We start from the raw sequence: 12,554 nt of genomic DNA on the forward strand, positions 1-12,554 counted from the left end.
TTTCACTTTTTTCCAGGTTCCAAGTAGGGAACCTATTTACATGTTCATCCTGGAGATTTGCAGGCAGAAGTCGAAAGTTTAGCCTTGATTATGAGTTTGGGATTACCAGTCCTGTAATCTAATAAACCTTTACAAAGTCAACAGGTGCATATTAAATGATTTCTTTAATCATGATTGTCTTGCATGGTCATTGGGCACATGTGGTAAACAGTTTTTTACAAATGGCAGTGATTGGTCTTGCTTTTACTTGGCCAAACCGTATTTTAAGAGTATTTTCTCCCTTGTGTTGTCTTTATGGTTGCTTCTGCACTCCATAACCAGTGGTTGTGCCGAAGGGCATTAATGTTTAATTCCACCTGCCTATGCAGAGTGAAGGTGAGGACTGGGGCACATCCCATCGGGTCTGTTCCTTGTGAGCTCCATTCCCTGAAAAAGTTTGGAGGGAGGCCAAAGTTGAGGGCAGCCCTTGTGAAGAATCATCAAACCTCTTGGAGGTTTGATGGAAGTGCAGATGAGCAGAGGCACTGCCTTTGTCTTGGTGAATGTGTGTGTGTGTTCTGAGGCAGTATTTCTTAAACTTCGATATGCATGTGCATCATTGGGGATCTTGTTAAAATGCAGATTCTGATCCCGCAGCTCTGGAGTGGGGTCTGAGATTGTGCATTTCTAACAAGCTCCCAGGTGTTAGTAATGCTGCCCCTACATAGGCCACACTTCGACTAGCCATGTCATAGTGTCATTGCAAGCCATAGTGTCAGGGCTTATTTTGGTACCAAACAACCAAGCCCTCCCTTCCCCAGTGCTCCCTGCCCCACCCCCTCCTCTGAAGCTACCACTTTGAGTCACTGATCAGTTATGTCATTGCAGGATGATGGGAAACCTAATTCATGCATTCCTTTGTTCTTTCAGTAAACATATGTCCTAGAATTTTGCCATACAAGAAACAAATCTGAATCTTTATCACATACAATCTGTAATTGCACGTAAAGGCCCTGTGTTGGATTTCTTAAACATCTCCCACCTTTTCTCTATGGCTCCAAGATTCCTTATGCTGCTTTCATTCCCTTCCTCCAACCTGAGAAGTACTGGAACAGAACATTTGGTTGCCCCAGAACCCTTTGCTGGGTGTTTGGAGTGCCTGAGAGCTGAGGCTAGCAAGGATTCAGGACTCTGAGACTGGGAGCAGCGTGCCAGGGGGGCACTGTCTGCACTGCAGAAGTGAGGTGAGAATGATCCCAGACACAAAGGAGGATAGTGAATGCAGAGAGGACGGATAGGATTTCTTTAGGTTTGGAAAATTGAGGGAATCATAAGGAAAAAAGAAGTCGTTGGAGTACAGAAGGCAAGAGGGAGTTTGCCTAACATACTTCCATCCCACAGTTTTTGTGCTAGAGTATCAAAATGAATTTAGAGACCCAGGAACAATGGCAGTACATGCCCTACGTAAAAAGGTGTTTCCTTCTGATCCATAAGGAGGATGTGGACAATTTCTTTCTGTCCGTGAAGATGTATGGCATATACTCATTAAAGAAGACATGAAATACGGATTAGAGGAGAAAGAAAAACAATCGCTCATGACAATATTTTGGTGTATTTCCTTGTAGTTCCTTTTTCTATGCCTGGGTTGTTTCTCTTTTTTAGCACTTATTTGACTACAACCTTGAAAAATTACGAGGTGACATTGTGATTGTTAGGCTATACATACAGTTTTAAAGCCTGACTTTCAGTGTAGCAGTGAAGCACAAGTATTTTCCACCTTATAGCATAGTCTTCGTTAGCATAATTTTTATAGTCACATAGTTTTTTTTAAGTGTCCCTGTTATTGAACATTTAGGTTGTTCCCATTTCCAATAAACATCTTTGTGAGTGAAGTTTTTCCATATGTAGGGATGCATGCTGAGGATAGAATCCCAGAAGTAGAATTACTGGATCAAAATTTGTAAATGTTTTTTAAAGTTCTTGATTACTATTAACAAGTTGCTTTACCAAAGGATGGACCCTTCATGCTCCCACGAGGAATTCCTGTTTTGCTGCATCCCTGACAACTTAGGTGTTTTGTTTTGTTTTTTTCTTTAAATAATCGTGTCCACTTTTATGTTGTTTTAGTTTGTTTAATTACTGGTGAATTTGACATTTTTCACATAATGTGCTTCTTCTTTTGTATACTGTTTACATCCGTTGCCTGTTTATTACTTATTGGATTTTATGTTTTAAATTAATTTATGTGAGCTCTTGATAAAATAAAGATATTCAGGTTTTTCTACTATATTTGCAACAGTTTTTCCAAAACCTTAGTGTTTTTATACAGAGACTTACAGCTATGAATAGATCCAATACATTTTTATCTGTGGTGTTATATTTTCAAAAAAGTTTGATATTACATTTATTGTCTCTTTAACCCAGGATAGTTTTTTGAAAGTTCCAGGTAATTGTCATTTTTGTTTAAACCATTAATTTTTATTAATTTTTCATTTTATTTCACAATGATTAGAGAATATGGCTTTAGTATTTCTGAGGTTTCTTTGTGCCTAAGCATGTAGTGAATTTTTATAAATGTGAACACTTGTGAATAAGATATATTCTGTTTTTAAGATATAAAATTGGATATTTGTAAATCTATCCAGTCATTTCAATTATATGGTAATCCCTCCTCAACCATAATATTCTCCTATGTGAAATTATAGTACATCTGCATTTACTTTTGTATACATTTATTGTGACCTATGAGAATTTTAATTCCAGGAAAAAGAATGAGCTGTGAATAACTTTTTATTGTGGCTTATTAGAAAAGGGTGGGGGGCAGTGATAGAGAGTTGGGACTATAAAAGGAAGTAAAATAGATGCGGAGAAGGAGTAAGTCAATAAAGTCTTGAGAAAGATGAAAGAAGATGAGATAAAGTTCTCAGCATCTTAGGCAGCTGAACCTTGTATGGCTACATAACTTTAGGAAGTATTGTAGTATGGTGTGAGTGAAAATTACCAAGTCTTTCCCTCCCAAATAATCATGGCAGGCCCCAGGAGGCCAGAGCCAGGAGGTGGGTCTGGTTGGCAGGATATAGGAGGTGAGGGTCAGAATCTCTGAACTATAAAATTGAAACAGTTTTGCTCAAGTGGATGAAGACTCAGACGTATGCACAAAAGACATCTGAAGCAGTGTGTCATCAGCAAAATAACTTTTTAGGCACTGAACTGAAAAGGCAGGGTAGGGAGGACTCGAAAAGTTTCCAGTGAACAAAGGTTGGTAAATAGAAAGTAATAGTGCAGTACTCATATTTTCTAATTTAAGCTGTGTGAAATGTTCTTGATACCATCTTTTGCTTAATGTCTTCTTTTTTATTGCTTTATTTTGGTGTACTTAAAAATAATCGTTAGGGCTTTCGTTGATTTATTTTCTTTTTCTTCGTTTTTGGTTGATATAGTAACAGTGGTAGTCTGCAAAGATTACAGCTCTGAATCCCCAGAATTTATGAATGTTACCTTATACGGAAAGAGTCTTTGCAGATGTGATTAAATTAAGGAATTTAAACTGGGGAGATCCTGGATAATCGCAGATGGTCTTATAAGAGGGAGGAGGAGGGAGACCTGACACAGAAGAAGGCAAGGCAACCACTGTAGCAAGATGCTGTGCTACTGGCTTTGAATATGGAGGAGAGGTCCACAAGCCAAGGAATGTGGGATACGGAATGCATGGAATACCATCAAGCAGATGGAAAAGGAAGAGTAGCCCTGCCCACACCTTGATTTCAGTCCAGTGAAATTGATTTCAGACTTTGAACTTGGAACTTCAGAACTGTAAGAGTAAATGTGTATTGTTTTAAGCCAATGGGTTTGTGGTAATTTGTTATGGCAGCTGTAGGAAACTAACAGAGTAAGTGTTCAATACATGGAAGTGGTGATGGTTTAGTTAGTTAATCTACAGGTTTGTAGTGTGTATTGAGCCACGTGTTGTTCCAGTCAACTTACAGATGTTAACTCAGTTCTCAAACAACTGTTTGAAGTTGATACTGTCCCTGTCTTACAAATGAGAAACCAGGGAATGAGTAGTTAAGTGACCTACCTAAAGTCTCTCAATTGGTAAGTGCTGAGGTTGAGATTTGAACCTATAGTTGTTGATCTTACTATTATTTCGAGATTTAATTCACATACCATATAATTAACCTGCTTAAAGTTTACAATTCATTGTTTTTAAACATAGTCACAGAATCGTGCGGCCATCACTACAATCAATTTTAGAACATTTTATCACCACAAGAGGAAAACCTGTACCCATTAGCATGAATTTAATTAACTTTAATATAGTTCTTTTCTCACTATGACTTGCCCCATTTTTGAGTTCTTAATTTTTGTTCCTGTCAAAATGATCTGGTGCATATGAAAGTAATTTTTTAGAAAGGGCATCAGTGTGGTGAGAGAGTGACAACTTGTCTAAATATAGATAGCTTATCCCCCTCAAGTAATTGGAAATATGCGCCCATTGTCTTGAGAAGTTTGATGCTGTGAAGTACTTTGAGGACACTTTTTCAGCCTGAACATTTTTCTGTTCTCTATTCCTGACATTTTCACAGTGAGACAACTGAGTATAGACTTCCTTTCATTGATTTTGCTTAGGATGTGGTAAACCCTTTTGATTTCCAAATTCAGGACTTCTTTAGGGGCAAGAAGGATTTCTTTTTTCGTAACTTTAATCAGTGCTCCTACTCTGTTCGCTTGCTTTTCTTCTTCAGGATCTCTTATCTCTGAACTTACTCCATCGGTTTATCTCTCCCTTTCTTCCCTCCCTCCCTCCCTCCCTCCCTCTCTCTCTCTCTCTCTCTCTCTCTCACTCTTTCTTTCCCTCTCTCTCTCCTTTCTTCCTTCTTTCCTTTCTTTATTTTCCTTTGTATTCTGACAATATTTTCCTAATATTCTCTACATCACTGATTCAGTTTTCCTTAATTATTTCTAGTATAAACTTTCATTCAGCTACAGTATTTTTAGTTTCCATGAAATCTTTTATCCTAATCTGTTCTCTTCTCAGACCAACATCCTCTTGTATCTAACCAAAAAATAAATAAAGTAAGATTTCCCTCTCTTTCCTGCATCATATCTATTTTGGAAGCAAGCTTTTCCTCTACCATTCTTTCTACTTATTGCAAAATTTATTTAATCTAAGGCCTTATCCTTGAAAGAAAAGAGATACCTTCTGTAGGGGTGCACAAATGAATGTTATGTGTTTTTCATCTTATTCTAAAAAGAATTTAAGGAAGCACTAGGGGAGATTCATCCCAGTTCAGTGTTAGAGATGGGGAATGCATGGTCTACCCTTTGCTCCCTTAGATTCCGTTTGGATCCTAGAATAATGCAATCACCAAATGCAACATCCCCTTCTATGTGTGGGAAGACATCTCAGTCCTCTACCCAAGAAAGCTCACTCGGATCCAGGAAAGAAGGCAACAGTCCTGTTGCCATAGAGTCATGTTTCAGAGGATAGAGAGGCTAGGGCTCTCAGGATTCTGTCAGTATTTTTGTCCAGAGGCATAAAGGCATTCAGGAAGGACCCTTCTCTGGGCCCATTTTCTTGCCTTTGCCCCTTTCCCACTGAGAGCAAACCTTCATTAAACTGCAGAGTGAGCTCCTACGCCACTGCTTAGCACCTTGCCCAAGTAATGTCTTTGGTTGGAGATCAGTTCTAAGTCTCTTTATACTCATGGTAGAGTGAGCTTATCAGTTCACAGAGGCAAAAATAAACACACAAACAAGCAAAACAAAGCAAGACAAAACAACAAACCCGGGACTTCCCAAAGTGTTCCCTGTGCCCCTCCCGTCACACCATGCTTCTCTTCTCCCACAGTGCGCTTTTGTTGATCCCAAGTTAATGAGTGTTGTTAGGTGGGCCAGCTGAGGCCTCTGCTTACTTGCCTCCCTCATGCTGCCTTGTCTCAGAAGAGGTGATGCTGGCCGTTAGGGTCATTTCTTAATGCTAATGCACTGACGTTTCATTTGAGGAAAAAATATCATTTCTTTTAGGATACAGATACAGATTTTCACAAGAATGTGGGACAGTGTGGCAAAGTATTTTCACTTATGCTGTCATCATACTTAGTGGTCCTAAGACTTGGCTCTGTGAGATCACTCGGGCAGGAATGAACCAAGAAGTTGGTGAGCAATGGGAAGAAACTAGTATTGGGCTTTTGCAATAGTCCAGTAGGTGAGAGATGATGGGGACCTGCACTAAGGCATTGATGGTGGGTGGGTGAGGGAGAGGGATGGATGAGAGGAGCTGGATTTAAACAATATTTATGAGGTAGAGTTTGAGGTAGAGGGCTAGGTGGTTTGTTGGGAAGGAAGGAGGAGGAGATGTTAAGATTTATTCTCAAGTTTAGCTTTAGATGATTGGATTAATATTTATGAATAAGACTGGGAATGAGGGAGGGAGAGTGGATTTGGCAGGGGAGGAGGGAGATAATAAGTTTATCCTGGCACATGCTAAATAAGAGATGCTTATAAGATATCAAGGCAGAGATATTCTGTTGGTTGCTGGAAATGTGGATGTAGAGCTTGGAGAGGTCTGGCCAAAATCAAGAGATAATGGGAGTTAGAGTTGGAGCATGGAGTCAATAGTTGAAAATATGAGCATTTAAAGTATAAGTTACTCTGGAAAGTATAGGGGATGATTGTTATACAGCAGAAACTAACACAACATTGTAAAGCAATTATACTCCAATAAAGATGTTAAAATATAAAACAACAATTATACTAAAAACAAAAAAAGAAAAGAAAGTATAGGGAATGAAAACAGAAGAGATAAAGAATGGAACCCAAGGAAACACCAACAATAAAGGGATGGGAAAAGAAATGCCTTAAGAAGAGAGATTCAGAAAGAAAACCTAAAAAGGTAAGAGAAAGCCAAGGAGAGTCTGAACCCAGTAGCCAAGGGAGAGTGTGTTTTGAGACCAAAGTTTCTAGAAGAAGTGCCAAAGCTGCAGATTAGACAAGAAGGAGAATGAGAAGAGGTATCGTATTTTCTATTCTTCTAGCACCTCCCACCCCTGTCCTCTACCCCTGCCCCACAGTGTAATGTTTTTGGGAATTGGGATGCACTTTATAGTATTTCCTACCCACAGACCCTTAATCCCTCCAGCAAAAACCCTTAAAACTCTAATGGTACATTTTATAGTGGGAGAGATGTGGTGATTGGGTTTGAGAATTTGGAGCTTATAAATATCCTTGGTGAAAACAGACTTAGTAGAATATTAAGAGGTTAAACAGCAGAAGTTACGAAAGTAGGAACAATGAGCTTATTAGATAACTCAAGAAGTGAGGTGGTAGAGGGAAAGAGAGAGCTGACGTGAGGGATGAGTTGGATCAAGGGAAGAATGTTGCAGACTAGAGTGGACTTGATGATGTTTGAAGGATAAGAGCCAACAGGGGGGATTCCCTAGCGGTCCAGTGGTTTAGGACTCTGTGCTTTCACCACCAGACCCAGGTTCAATCCCTGGTCAGGAAACTTAAGATCCTGCAAGCTGCACAGTGCGGCCAAAAAAAACCCAAAAGAGCCAATGGAAGGGAGATGGACTCATTCATTAACAAATATTTATTGAGCAAAGAGTATATGTCAAGCACTGTTCTAGGCACTGAGGATACAGTGGAAAGCAAAACAAAATCCTTAACTTCACAGGGTTTAATGTTCTGGGTGGAGGGGTGGGGTGAGGGCAGACAGATAATCATCAAAAAAAAAAAAGTAAGATGTATGGTATGTTAGTGATAAATACTAAGAAAAAATCAAAGCAGGAAAGGGGGTTGAGAAGTATTGGGAGGTTACAATTTTACATAGGGTGGTAAAATAGAAGGTGATTGGGAAGAAAGACCTTAAAGAGGTAAAGAAGGCCAGCATGTGGCTCTCTCTGGGAAGAATGTTCCAGGTGGCGAGGCCAGCAAATACAAAGTCCTACAGAGAAATTAAGTGTTTAAGGAAGAGCAAAGAAGCCAGTGTGGCTGAGTTGAAGAGAGGTGACAAGGAGGTGAGAGCTGAGGGACTTCCCTAGCGGTCCAGTGGTTAAGGCTCCATGCTTCAAATGCAGGGGGTGTGGGTTCGATTCCTGGTCAGGAAATAAGATCCCACATACTGTGCGGCCAAAATAAAAGGGAAAAAAAATGCAGGAGGTGAGAGCTGAGAGGTGGATTTGAACTAAACAGACTGTCTAGGGTCTTGCAGGCCATTGTTAACCTTTGGCTTTCCTTATAGTGAAATGGGAAACCACTGTGGGTTTTGAGCAGAGTAGTGACTGGATCCAGTTCACATTTTGATAGGCTCCCCGTGGCTACTATGTGGAGAATAGACAGAAAGGGGGCAAGGGTAGAAGAGAGAGATCAGTTGGGAGACTACTTCAATAATACCAGTGAGAAATGATTGTGTCTAGTCCTAGATAGTAGCAGTAGAAGTTGTGAGAAGTGATTGGATTTTTAAAAATAGAGGTAGAGTTGATTTACAATATTATATTACTTTTGAGTATATAGCACAGTGATTCAAAATTTTTATAGATTATACTCTATTTAAAGTTATTATAAAATATGGGCTATATTCCCTGTGCTGTACAATATATCCTTGTAGCTTATTTATTTTATACGTAGTAGTTTGTATCTCTTAATGCCCTGCCCCTATCTTGCTCCTCCCCCTTCCCTCTCCCCACTGGTAACCACTAGTTTTTTCTCTATGTCTGTGAGTCTGTTTCTGTTTTGTTACATTCATTCATTTGTTTTATTTTTTAGATTCCACATATAAGTGATAACATACGGTATTTGTCTTTCTCTGTCTGACTTATTTCACTAAGCGTAATACCCATCTATGTTGTTACAAATGGCAAAATTTCATTCTTTTTTATGGCTGAGTAGTATTCCATTGTATATATATACCACATGTTCTTTATCCATTCATCTGTTGATGGACACTTAGTTTGCTTCCATATCTTGGCTGTTGTAAATAATGCTGCTGTGACCAGTGGGGGTGCATGTATCTTTTTCTTGAATTTGTGTTTTTGTTTTCTTTGGATATATACACAGGAGTGGAATTGCTGGATCATATGGTAGTTCTATTTTTAGTTTTTTGAGGAACCTTCATATTGTTCTGTAGTGGCTGCACCAACTTATATTCCCAACAACACTGTACAAGGGTTCCTTTTCTCCACATCCTCGCCAACATTTGTTAGTTGTGTTCTTTTTGATGATAGCCATTCTAACAGGTGTGAGGTAGTATCTTGTTGTGGTTTTGATTTGCATTTCTCTGATGATTAACAATGTTGAGCATGATTACTATTTTTGACAACATATTTTACATATTTCTCTTTTGTGTATCCCTTAACTGCTTATTGCAGATATAGATGATTTTACCACTTTTGTCTTTTAACTTTTCTACTAGCTTTGTATGTCGTTGACTTACTACCTTTACTGTATATTTGCCTTTACTGATGAGCTTTTTCCTTTTGTAATTTTCATGTCTTTAGTTGTGGCCTTTTCTTTTGTCTTAGAGAAGTCCCTTTAACATTTCTTGTAAAACTGGTTTGGTGGCGCTGAACTCTTAGTTTTTGCTTGTCTATGAAACTTTTGATCTCTCCATTAAATCTGAGCAAAAGCCTTGCTGAGTAGAGTATTCTTGGTTGTAGGTTTTTCCCTTTCATTACTTTAAACATATGGTGCCACTGTCTTCTGGCCTGCAGAGCTTCTGCTGAAGAGTCAGCTGATTATGCTTGATATAACCTTAGAGGTCTCTTAAACTTTCCTCATTGCTTTGTATTCCTTTTTCTGTTCAGCATCAGTGATTTCCTCTACTCTGTCTTCTGGTTCGCTGATCCATTCCTCTATATCGTTTAGTCTGTTGTTGATTCCTTGTAGTGTATTTTTCATTTCAGTTATTGTATTCTTCATCTCTGTTTGGTTCTTATTTTTATTTTCTCTCTGTTAAAAACTTCTAACTTCTCACTCTGTTCATCCATTCTTCTCCTGAGTTCTTTGATCTTTATAATCATTACCTTGAATTCTTTATTGGATAGGTTGCCTATCTCCACTTCACTTAGTTTTTCTTCTGGGATTTTATCTTGTTTCTTCCTTTGGAACATGTTCCTCTGTCACCTCATTTTGCCTAAGTTGCTGTTTTTATTTCTATGTTTCTGGCAGGTTGGTTATATTTCCCAACCTTAGAGAAGTGACCTTTTGTAGCAGATGTCCTATGAGTCCCAGCAGCACACTCCCCTCTGGTCACCAAAGCTATATGCTCTAGGGGTGCCCCCATGTGGGCTGAGTCCTTCTGTTGCGGCAGGCTGACTGCTGTGGATGGTCTGGTAGGTGTGGCTGGCCCCCAGTCTGGTTGGTTGCCAGGTCCTGCCTTGTGTGGGGGCTGCTAGCTGCTGGTTGGTGGGGTTGGGTCACGAGGCAGCTGCCTGAAGAACCCCAGGGGTCTCAAGGCTAGTGCTGGCTCACTGGTGGGCAGAGCCAGGTTCTGGGGTGGTGGTTGTGGCGTCAGGGTTCCCTAATCTAGTGTTGGCCTGGTGGTGGGTGGAGCTTGTTCTTGACATGGCTAGCTGTGGGTTCTGGGGTGTCCTAAAGCTGGTGCTGGCCTGCTGGTGAGTGGAGCTGAACCTGGGGCAGCTGGCTGAGTAATCCAAGGTATCTCAGAGCTGGTGTTGATCTGATGGTGGGTGGGGCTAGAGCCCAGGGGATCCCAGGGATAATGTTGGCCCACTGGTGGGTGGACCCATGTCTCAAGGTCTCTGGCTACAGGGCCCTGGGGGTCCTGAAGCTGGTGTCAGCCTGCTCGTGGGTGGGGCTGGATCTCAGGGAGTCCCAGGGCTGGCGCTGGCCCACTGGTGGGCAGAGCCAGGTCCTAGAGTCTCTGGCTCCAGAGCCCAGGGGTCCAAGAGCAGGTGTTGGACTGCTGGTGGGTGGGGCCAGTTCCTGGCACAGCTGGCTGCAGGATCTGGGATGTACTGGAGTTTGTGTTGGCCTGCTGGTAAGTGAGGCCCCATCTCAGTGTGGCTGGCTGAGGGGCTCAACTTGCCTCAGAGCTGGTGTTGATCTGCTGGTGGGCAGAGCTGGGGCCCAGTAGGTCCTGGGGTTGGTGCCTACCTGCTGGTGGTGGGCTGGGTCCTTCCATGGCAGGATGCAGGGCTGCGGTTGTCCTGGGGCTGGTGTCTGCCCGCTGGTGGGTGGGGCCAGGGCCCGGGGTGTCCTGGGGCTGGTGCCTGCACACTGGTGTGTGAGGCTAGGTTCTGGGCCCTCTGATGGACAGGGCTGTGTCCAGGGATGGCTCTGGGCTCAGGGAATCTTAAGGCAGCCTGCCTGCTGTGGGTGGGGCTGTGTCCTGGCGTGGCTAGTTGCTTGGCCCGAGGCATCCCAGTACTGGTGCTTACTGGCTGGTGAGCGGGGCTGGGGCTAGGTCCCAAGACTAATAAGGTAGAGGGAGGATTCCAAAATGGAGCTTGCTAGCACCTGTGTCCACACAGTAGAACGAGCTCCAAAAAATGCCTGCTGCCAGTGCCTGTGCCCCCAGGGTGAGCTCCAGTTGCCTCCTGCCTCTCTGGGAGACTCTCCAAGATCATCAGGTGGGTCTGAGCCAGGTTCCTTTCAGATGACTGCTTCTGCCCTGGTTCCTGGAGCATGTGAGATTTTGTGTGAGCCCTTTAAGAATGGAGTCTCCATTTCCCATAGCTCTCTGGGTCTCCCAAAAGTATGTCCCATTGGCCTTCAAAGCCAAACGTTCTGGGGGCTCGACTTCCTTGTGCAGGACCCTAGGGCTGAGGTGCCCCAATGGGTGGGGCTCAGACCCTCGCTTTTTGGGGAGAACGTCTGCAATTGTAATTATTCTTTCCTTTGGGGGGTCACCCACCTGGGGATATGGGTCTTGACGGTGCTGTGCCTCTGCCCCTCCTGCCCATCTCATTGTAGTTCTTTCTTTATATCTTTTCTGGTAGGTTCTGGTCTTTCTCATCAATAGTTGCTCTGTAAATAGTTGTAATTTTGGTGTGCCTATGAGAAGATATAAGCTTCCTACTCTACCCTCTTGGGAACTCTCCCAAGAAGTGATTGGATTTTGAAGGCAGAGCCAATAGTATTTCCTGACTGGATCCGGATGGGAAACAAAGAGAGAAGGAAATTTGTTTCCAAGGTTTTGGGCCTCCCAAAAACGAGAAGGATGGAGTGGCCTTGAGCTAAAGTGGAAAGACTGTAGGAGGAACATGTTTGAGTGGGAAGCTCAGGATCTCAGTTTTGGATGTTTTAAGTTTGAGATGCCTTTGATAAGAAATGCCTGTTTGGGGATTTCCCTGGTGGTCCAGTGGTTAAGACTCCCCACTTCCACTGCAGGGGGCGCAGGTTCGATCCCTGGTCAGGGAACTAAGATCCTGCATGCTGCGCAGCGTGGCCAAAAAAAAAGAAAAAAGAAAAGAAATACCTGTTTGACATGGAGATTTTGAATTAAGCAGATGAATATACAAGTCTGGAGTTCAGGGGAGAAGACTGTGCTGGAGATACAAATTTGGGTCATTAGGTGGTGTTTAAACTCAGTGAGACTGGACTTAAGTGCA

General features: G+C 42.0%; 1 protein-coding gene across 4 annotated transcripts in view; it reads left to right on the plus strand.

The window, feature by feature from the left end:
• Nucleotides 1-12,554, plus strand: part of ENTPD1 (ectonucleoside triphosphate diphosphohydrolase 1) — a 111,651-nt gene that overhangs the window by 29,814 nt on the left and 69,283 nt on the right. The window lies entirely within an intron of this gene.

This window comes from Delphinapterus leucas, chromosome 16, assembly GCF_059928025.1.
Source record: "Delphinapterus leucas isolate spDelLeu-1000000601 "Yukka" chromosome 16, BTC_Dleu_Yukka2, whole genome shotgun sequence".
NCBI lineage: Eukaryota > Metazoa > Chordata > Mammalia > Artiodactyla > Monodontidae > Delphinapterus > Delphinapterus leucas.